Genomic DNA, 8,889 nt, shown 5'->3' with positions numbered 1-8,889 from the left:
TTCTCCCCTTCACCAGACACCGAAGCTCAGCTGGTTTCCCTGAGGAGCACATGCTTCCTCCAGCCCCCTGGCTACAGTGATTGGCTCAGAGAATGGGCATACGACCCAAGCCAGTCAGTAGGAGTCCTTCTGGGATTTTCCCACCAAAGCTGTGAAAGAAATGGTCCCTTTCTGCTGAGAGGATCTGAGGCTGGGGTTCCAGCAACGACTGATACCATCGTGTGGAGAAAGCTTGAGCCAAGCAGAGAAAGACTTTCATGGATCAAGCTGTTCATAAAGCCAGATGTAATCCCGGATTTCCCAGGCACTCAAAGGTAGGTAAGCTGTCTTGTATATAAGCTGATTGAGTTGGGTTTCTATCAACTAAAAATGGAAGACTCCTGACCAATTCAAGACTCAAAACTTAGGTGATATGTTCTATTTGTCCATTGCTTTCAACTCCAACCTTTGATCTACTGGAGCTTGTGAACAGAGTCCTTTCCGCTACATAGTTCTGCCATCATCCTGGCCAGACCCTCTTTGTCTCATACCTGGAGGCTGCCTGGTGGGGAGAGCTGAGGGATTAGAGCCAGACAGACCTGGAGTGAATCTCGGCTCCGTTACTTACTCATCAGTCGTGTGATCTTGGGCTTCTGTGGCCCTCAGCATTTCCCTCTGTAAAGTGGGACGAGTAACCCATACCATGCATGGCTGTTGTGAGCATGAAATGAAAAGATATCTATTAGGGCCTGGCGGAGGCTCAGGAAGAGGCAGCTATTATCACCATAACAATATAGTGGCCTCCTAGCTCTGTCAGTAGGGGGAAGGCAATGCATTGATCCTGTTTTCACTGGGGGGCCCTGATTATCTTTCTCTGAGCTCAGACATTAAAAAATGGCCATAGCTCAGTCTGAGAAAATGGGGCCCAGGCAGCTTGGACGCTCGGGAGCCACTGGGGCAGAACAAGAGTTGATGGAGCCGCTGGAGGAATGACGCTTGGGCAGGGATAGTCTCCCAGCAACAAGGGGAGGGGCCTTGGGTAAAGAAGTCCCAGCCACCAAGCAGCCAATCAGAGGCAAGTGCCTGAAGAGGCCAGGCCAGATGAGGTCAGAACTGGGATAAAGGACTGGTCCTCAGATATAAGGAGAATCCTCTCCCAGGAGACATTGAGGGTGGGGTCAGTGCTTAGGAACTTAGTACATTCATGACTTGCGATGTGTGTATAGTTTTGTAGGCTCTCTGCAAAACACCAAACTTGGGATCTACCCTTTCCTTTTATTGACCTCGGGTCTGGCTTATTGCTCCTAAAGGAAGAGAAGAGCACTGGGACTCCAACCTCATTTGCAGTGGATGAGCTCTGTGACCTTGGAAAAGCAGTTTCCCTTCTCTGGGTCTTGGTTCCTTCACCACTTGAGGGGGATGGCAGGTCCCTTCCAAAGCTAACAGCCCATCTCCAAGCCCTAAGGGGTTAATCAGGCTGGCCAGGCCCCACTACCTGAGACCACACCAGAGCTTTTGTTCTCAAAGAATCCAAGATAGGGCAGGGGGAGGGAGCAGCCTCCTCAGTTTCCGTAGCTGTTTAATCTAAGAGAAATGATGAGGTGTGCAATGAAGGTGGGTAGCCCTGGGGACATTCTCCGCACTGGACAGTGCTGCCTCTGTGACAGCTCCACATGGAGAAAGGTGAACCTCAAGCTACAGGGTGACCGTCCCTGTGTAACAGCTTTCCATTTGTTTACCAAAAAAATATTGCTCCATCGTAAAAATTCCCAAAATAGTTCCTTCCCTGGCCAGACTGACTGGCGGGCGCCCAGCTCGGGAGCCCAGCCTTGCTGGAGACACACTCTCGGCGAGGCGCAATTAGCCGGGAAAGTTGGGGGCTGCAGTTCGAAGACCACCAGCCCCACACATCCGGCGGGGTGCAGCTGGGAGGGTTAGAGCCACAGAATCGTCTCTCTGGGGGGATCTGGGCAGTGACAGGATTTTCTGAGGCTCAGCAAGTTTATTTTTAGCTAAGAAGGGCTTCCTCTGCTCTAAGGGGATTGGCGGGTGGATCTCACTGGCTGAAGGTGGAACAAATGCTTTGCTCTCTGCTGGAATTCTCTCTCCCACACTCGTACTCTGGCACCTTCTCATCCCACAGTTCTCGACTTAAAGCAGCTCTTCAGAGAGACTTTCTCTTAAAGCCCTCCCCTGAAACGACCCAAATGAGGGCTTCAGCTATCCAGTCTCAAAAGGTTCTTCCTTTTCCCTTTGGAGAACTTACCACAGTTTGTACTTACAAATATGAACGTCAGTCTTTCCCACAGGTTGTAAGGCTCTTGGGCAGAGAACGTTGCTTAGTACTTATCCCCAGTACCTTGCACATAGTAGGTGCTCAGTAAGTATCTTTTCCATTTACAGAATGACTTAATAACTTGCTTGAGACTTAGGAAAGCCAAATAACTTGTCCAAGGTCATGTAGCTCACAAGTGCCAGAAGTGGGATTTGAACCCAGGCCTGTCTGATTCTAAAACCCAGGTCTTAACCCCACTGTCCTGCTCCACCAGATCCACAGGGCTGGACAAATCACCAAATGAGAGGGCATGGGGCAGCCATAGTTGTGTCTTCTCTTTCACTTTCTTCCTGCCCCCATGGCAGGGAGGAAGGAGGGTATACAGGCTGCCCCCAAGAAGACTCAGTACTTATCCCAGTGCTTCACATATAATAGGTGCTCAATAAGTAAGTGTTGGGCGAATGTTCCCTTGCCAGGGACCCCAGACATCTCCCAGGGGCATACCAGTCTTGTGGGGACCTGTTTCTATCTGTGAATGAGAAAGTGAGGGAGAAGGACATATAAAAATGATTCTAGGGCTTCCCTGGTGGCGCAGTGGTTGAGAGTCCGCCTGCCGATGCGGGGGACATGGGTTCGTGCCCCAGTCCGGGAGGATCCCACATGCTGCGGAGCGGCTGGGCCCGTGAGCCATGGCCGCTGAGCCTGCGCGTCCGGAGCCTGTGCTCCGCAACGGGAGAGGCCACAACAGTGAGAGGCCCGCGTACCGCAAAAAAAAAAAAAAAGATTCTATTCCATCCCTCCAACTGACCTCTCCTCCTGCCCACCACCCCAAATAGGAAAGTGACCCAGAGTTAAGAGCCACATTTACCAACAACTTGCTGCGGCAGCTAAGAGCTTCCGGGCTGGATTTCCAAGCAAAAGTGGGCAGGCCCTTCCTGGTCTCCTCAAAGTTCCTGCTTTTATACCTAGACCTCCTCCATTCCAACCATCCCATACCGTACACAAAGCTTTCTTAACTTTACGTGAAGTGGGAATAAATTCACCTTAGAATTCAATAAATTCAATTCAATTAATTAATGAATCCACCTTAGAATAAAATGCTAATTTTATTGATCTAGAATATGTAATCTAAGTGAATATAATGGCTTGCCTTGCAAACCCAGCTCTAAGACAAGCCCCCTCACCACATCCCGGTAGGAGAGAGAAAGAAACAGTGAGAGAAACAGAGAGAAAGCAATCTGCAGAGTAAAGATGCTTCCTCAGGCCATTCCACTCAGTGAGTAGAGGCTCCAGGGAACGCAGAGCAAGATGACAGATACTCCCTCAGCAGCTGGTTTCAGTTCCCACAAAGCTTAGCACCTTTTCAGCACCTTGAGTGGATTCTGATGTATGAACATGTGTATCTTTTCATATATCTTGGCCCCTAAATTCAAGGCAACTACTTTGTGATACACAAAGCCACATCTATCCCATTTTAGCAGGGAAGTAGTCTTCAAGGGGTAATTTTAGGGGACAAGATTTTCTTCTTTACATATGACTTTGGAACCTGACCTTCACTTAGCATCCAACAATATTGCCATTCACATTCACTGTGGGGAAATCAGACCATAGATCCAAACAAGATAAAAACAATCTCCTGGAATCTTACCATTCAGGATAACCACTACGCGTTTCTGAGGCGCTTTCCTCAAGGCAAGTGTGTACAAATGTGTATTTATTATATCCATATTTTCTAAACGGAAAACTGGAAAGAAGATAGTCTTCTGAAATCTACAAGTTGTGATTTTTTTTCAAAGTCTTTTCTTTAAGAACACAGTGGGCTTGATTCTTTCCTTTCCAAACTCCTGTTTGTACTCAGGGCCAGTTTTCCACACTGTTAATATTTGTACCAGAAAGCTCCTTGGCATCCTCAGTTCTAAGCAGGTGAGAGTCAGAATCACTCCCAATGGAAAAGGGGCCAAAGGAACCAGGACGAATCTTTTCCTTCTTCCCAATTTGGCCTCTGGTTAGTCCTGTAGGGAAGCAGGCCCAAGAAGACTGAATCACATCCATAAATCATGCCTCTGCTCTGTCTCCCCCTCCCCGACGCTGAGCCATCATCACTGTGGTACAAAGGATACCACGTACAATTGGGTCCAGATGGTACCCAATGCTTGTGCCATCTGGAAACAGGTAAGCTCATCACCATTTCCTCTTGAGACTAGGTGACCCAGAGAGAAACAGAAGGAACACTTAGACTGAGAGGGGATTTAGGAAATAGACACCCTCCCATTGCCCCATTCAAACCATTTCTAGATGAGAAGGAAGCGATCATTTTGGCAGAGCTGAGGATGGGAGAAGAGCAGAGCGTCTGCACAGCATCCCCGGCCTCCTTGCCTCTCCTCCTGCACCTCATTCTCACCGCCTGCCTGCCCTGCCACCCAGGATACCTCCTACCACGGCCACTTCCGCGAGTTCCCACTTGAAAGAAGGCATCCAGCAGGTGGGCATGTCCCTGTCTCAGGGTGAGGAAGCCCAAGCTATGCGTACCTGGATTGACGGTGTTAGATGAGTTGCCTGAGTGGCATTTTGATGGTTCTAGTACTTTTCAGTCTGAAGCTCCAACAGTGACAAGTATCTCACCCTTGCTGCCATGTTTCAGGACCTTTTCTGCAAGGACCCCAAGCTGGTGTTCTGTGAAGTCTTCAAATACAACCGAAAGCCCACAGAGACCAATTGAAGGCACACCTGTAAATGGGTCACAGACATGGTGAGCAACCAGCACCCCCGGTTTGGAATGGAGCAGGAATATATTCTCATGGGCACAGACGAACACCCCTTTGGTCGGCCTTCCAGCCACTTCCCTGGGCCCCAATGTCCATATGACTGTGGTGTGGGAGAAGACAAAGCCTGTGGCAGGGATATTGTGCAGGCTTACCACCAGGCCTGCTTGTACACTTGTGTTAAGATTTCAGGGACGGAATGCCGAGGTCATTCCTGCCTGGTGGGAATTCCAGATAGGACCCTGTGAAGGAATGGATATGAGACATCATTTCTGGGTGGCCCGTTTCATCTTGTGGCATGTATTTGAAGACTTTGGAATGACAGCAACCTTTGATCCTAAGCCCATTCCTGGGACATGGAATGGTGCAGGCTGCCACACTAACTTCATCACCAAGGCCATGAGAGAGGACAATGGCCTGAAACACCTTGAGGAGGCCATTGAGAAACTGAGCAAGCAGTACCTGCATCTGAGCCTACTATCCCAAGGGGGACCTGGACAATGCCCGGCACCTAACTCGACTCCACGAAACCTCCAACTTCAATGACTTTTCTGCCGGCGTGGCCAACCCTGGAGCTAGCATCCACATTCCCAGGACTGTCGGCCAGAAGAAGGGTTACTGGGAATACCATCACTCCTCTGCCAACTGCGACCCCTTTTCAGTGACAGAAGCCCTTATCTGCACATGTCTTCTCAATGAAACTGGCAATGGGCCCATCCAGTACAAAACCTAAGTAGACTAGACTTGCAGCCATCAAACGCCTCCTAATACTACATCCCGCTCCTACTCTCGTCCCTCTCTCCATTGTCCTAATAGCTGTAACTCAAAGGATGGGGTATCAAGGTCTTTTTTTATTCCAAAAAAAAAGGAAAAGAGAGAGTTTGAAGAGCAGCAGGGTTCAGTGTTTAGTGATACCTAGCAAAAAAAAAAAAAAGTTCAACACACTATGTATTTTGTAAGGGCCTGGTTCCATTTTGCTTTGCTTTCTTCAGTATTTGGTGGTTGCAAATCTAGCCCAAGATGGGCTGTGCATTTGCAAAATCAGTGGTTTTGATTAAGTATTTGGACTTTGATCTTTGAATGGAATTAACCTTAAAAAGAAAATAGTGCTGCTTAGATGAAAGAAATTACCAGAAATCTCCCCTGGGCGGAGAGTCGAGTTACTTCTACCCCATGGCCAAGTGACTACTAAGGAATTTGATAATTACCTTTTCAGTTAGAATAGCACATATTCACTGCTCAGATTCAAGAATTTGTTTAAAAATGCAACTATAAATAGTGCAGGTACTTCCAGTTTCTAACATCAGTCTTGCAAATTTCCTGTACTTATGAATAGCCTGTTGTTCAAGCCACCCAACCACAGTCAGCAAATGGACTCGCGTGAGCTAGCACACCTTCACCACCTTTGTATTTATTTAAGCAACTTGCTCTCAGAATAATTTAAGATGACTTTTTAAAATTACATGCAATATAATAAAGCAAAACAATAGATATACAAGAAAGATTTTAAAGGGGAAAACAAGAAAAAAAACAGAAGATGAACATGCTAAGGGTGAAATTCAGTTCTGCAGGTTATGAGGATCTGTACGCTGGCTCAAGATTGCTTCAAATTCGAATATAAGCAGGGACTTCTCCAGAGGCGCAGTGGTTAAGAATCCGCCTGCCAATGCAGGGGACATGTGTTCAATCCCTGGTCCAGGAAGATCCCACATGCCGCGAAGCAACTAAGCCCGTGAGCTGCAACTACTGAGCCCTCATGCTGCAACTACTGAAGCCCACATGCTGCAACTACTGAAGCCCGCATGCTGCAACTACTGAAGCCCGCATGCCCAGAGCCCCTGCTCTGTGACAAGAGAAGCCACCGCTCGCCACAACTAAAGAAAGCCCATGTGCAGCAAGGATGATTCAAGGCAGCCAAAAAAAAAAAAATTGAATATAAGCAGCAAAAGGGGGAGACATGGTCAGTTATATGATCTATAGTGTCCATAAAATAAAAGCCAGGTGTTTAGGGGAAAAACAACTATTCCTGGAATGAAGAACTAAGAGAAATTTCTTCCATGGCTCCTCATAAAGAAAACATTCTTACCAGAGATATGACAAGGAGTTCCGTAAGTCCTTCTCTTACAACCTCTCAATGTAGGCTGATGACTTCTTCAGAAATCTGAGTTTGTTAAAAAGCATTTCCACTGGAGACCGAAAGCACATGGTTCAGATCCACAGCTGGTGTGATTCAAAGAGAGATTTTAAGAACTGAAAGAATACATAAACTGTATAACCTTCAGACCATCCTTATCAAATTTTATTTCTCTAAACTAAGCATTTGTAAGCATTGTATGCACGAGTTTATGGATGCTTTCCCCCTAACCAGCACTTGTAATGCTACTTAAACATCACTCTATTTGCTTTAACTTGAGCCAAGTCAGGGGTAGGGTCAATGTCCCTGCTGGATAGTACAGGGAAGTGACCACACCTCATCCCCACCAACCCCTTTCTCCTCTTACAGGGAAAAGTTACAATGTCACATTCTCTCTTTTGCCCCCTTTACTAACCATTCAAGGTCTAATTGGGCCCATCTCAGGATAGCTTTCTCATGCATTACTGCTTTTAGACAAGTAGAGCTCATGCCCCCCTCTTTTGCCCCAGACCCCATACCTTCTCTTTGGGGTGCTCTCCAGTCCCTCTGCCCACCCTATCCTCTTCCCACTCCCCAAACATATGGGGTTGACCAGATATCCTGAGGGATTCCAGAATTCATGTCTATGGAGTTGTCCCGGGGTTCTGGTTGGGTCCAGGTTTCAGGAGGACATCAGTGAAAGCAGATAACACCTGCTGGCTAACAAGATATTCCTTTCATGGGATTGCATGGGACTGGGCTTCTGGAATGGTGCTGACATTCTGATTTGGAGTGACTCACTCACATCAGACACAGGGAGAGTACAGGGCTCTGGGCTATCAGGAATCACCACTGACCGTGAGGGTTGAGCCGTGTGGGTGCGCTGTGCACCAGTTCTCTTCTGCTCCTTCCCCTTCCCCCCACCAAAAAGCAATTCAGTGCCAGGGGACCCACACACAGCGGGCGTCGCTGCTGACGTACACAGGCAGTTTATTTGTCCACTTTCTTCCAACTCCTACCTAGTGATCTCAGGAGGAACAATGTTTCCCTCTTTCTCCACTTTATTCCATTTGTCAACAAAAGCCCAAGCCCTAATCACATCTAATCAACTTAAACAGTGTGGCTAATAATAATGCCTTACAGGGGCTTCCCTGGTGGCGCAGTGGTTGAGAGTCCGCCTGCCGATGCAGGGGACGCGGGTTCGTGCCCCGGTCCGGGAAGATCCCACATGCCGCGGAGCGGCTGGGCCTGTGAGGCGTGGCCGCTGAGCCTGCGCGTCCGGAGCCTGTGCTCCGCAACGGGAGAGGCCACAACAGTGAGAGGCCCGCGTACCGCAAAAAAAAAAAAAAAAAAAAAAAAAAAAAAAAGAATAATAATGCCTTACAGAAGAAAGAGAAAGCCACAAGTGTAAAAGTCAAATTAACCATACTCAAATACCAGAACCATCAACACCCCAACCCCTTAGAATATCTAAAGGTCCCATCCACAGTTCTCACAAAGCCTTCATCTACCTGCACTTCTAATAAAACTGCTCACCCTCACCACCAACATTCATGATAATTAAAAATGAATTCTTATTTGGTTTTATAGTTCTTCTATTTAAGCACAGTTGGTGAAAAAGCAGTGTTTCATACTTGTACTAATTCAAAACAGGCAATATTTCAAATATATATGTAGTTAAACAAGTTTCAAGGATTAACTAAACCACATAGCCATACATGACGTGGGTTTTTTGGGAAAATGTATTCCCTGTTCCCATC

At 47.4% G+C, this 8,889-nt stretch overlaps 1 pseudogene; it reads left to right on the top strand.

Moving 5' to 3' along the window:
* Nucleotides 1–4,403: 4,403 nt before the first annotated feature.
* On the top strand, nt 4,404–5,749 carry LOC101282932 (glutamine synthetase-like; annotated as a pseudogene).
* The last annotated feature ends 3,140 nt before the right edge of the window (nt 5,750–8,889 follow it).

This window comes from Orcinus orca, chromosome 2, assembly GCF_937001465.1.
Source record: "Orcinus orca chromosome 2, mOrcOrc1.1, whole genome shotgun sequence".
Classification (NCBI taxonomy): domain Eukaryota; kingdom Metazoa; phylum Chordata; class Mammalia; order Artiodactyla; family Delphinidae; genus Orcinus; species Orcinus orca.
The sequence above is the reverse complement of the archived record's forward strand: the minus strand, read 5'-3'. Positions and strand labels throughout refer to the sequence as shown.